This window comes from Lissotriton vulgaris, unplaced genomic scaffold (assembly GCF_964263255.1).
Source record: "Lissotriton vulgaris unplaced genomic scaffold, aLisVul1.2 SCAFFOLD_1198, whole genome shotgun sequence".
Taxonomy (NCBI): domain Eukaryota; kingdom Metazoa; phylum Chordata; class Amphibia; order Caudata; family Salamandridae; genus Lissotriton; species Lissotriton vulgaris.
Genome location: NW_028255539.1, coordinates 643,148 through 644,288, shown reverse-complemented (window position 1 = coordinate 644,288; position 1,141 = coordinate 643,148).

Below are 1,141 nucleotides of genomic sequence, written 5' to 3'. Positions count from 1 at the left end.
CCCCAGGTTGAGGATCAAGTCTCAGAGGAGGCTGACCTACAGGAACTGAGGGAAACTGAGCCTAAAGAATTTGAACTTGATCAAGTAGTTGAGTTTCTGGGCTCAGGGGGACCCTCAAGAGAAGACCTGGGGAAGGAACAGTTAGACTGCCCTTCCCTTGAACCCCTCAGACAGCAGGCTGCTGCTGAGGCTGCTGGGAACGCCACAGGTACCCACAAGGTATACTGGGATGATGGACTCCTGTATACTGAGGCAAGAGACCCCAAGCCTGGTGCAACCAGGAGGCTGGTTATCCCCTTGTCTCAGAGAGGTTTCCTTCTTACCTTGGCGCATGAGATTCCGTTAGCAGGACACTTAGGCCAGACAAAGACTTGGGACAGGCTTGTCTCACACTTTCACTGGCCTCACATGAATGGAGATACCAGGGAGTTTTGTCGCTCCTGTGTCACTTGCCAAGCCAGTGGTAAGTCAGGTGGCACAACAAAGGCCCCCCTTACGCCCACCGTTAATAAAATCCTATTTAACGGAACAGCCCATCCTTGGTCCACAAGGTATGGGACTGCCAAGGCTGCGGAAGCTTCATAAGCGGGTGAAGCACCTTGACGAAGTAAGTGGAATAGGGGCAGCCTGAAACTCAGGGGATTGTCAAAGTGCACTCTCTGTCTAACAATAACCTTCTCACTAACTGGAGAGCGTGACTACAGGGCCCCCCCTCTCGCAGTATCTTAGTGAGAAAGAGGCCCGTAGTTTTTATTTGTTATTTTTTCCCAGCAGTGGCCCGTGCAGGTAAGAGTGGTGGGCCGGGTTGGGACGAGGGAGGGGATTTCGACAGACGATGATAGGGGAAAATGTATTACTTATTTAATTTTCCTTTGTCATCGTCTGTCAAAATCCCCCACCCAGTTCCACTGCTCTCTTCTGCATGGGCCGCAGCTGTCAATTCGTCTTTGACAAATCACCTCACGGTTTGATTGAAAAAAATAATCGTGTTGTCTCTATAGACCACACCCAGTGACAATATGAGAAACCAATTACCCCAAATATTTTAGATGACTTTAATCGCAGAGATAAATGAGATATAAACTGCATTTGGTGAGACACCACCCCCTTTTGTATGAGCATGGGAAAGTGCGCTTCAGTC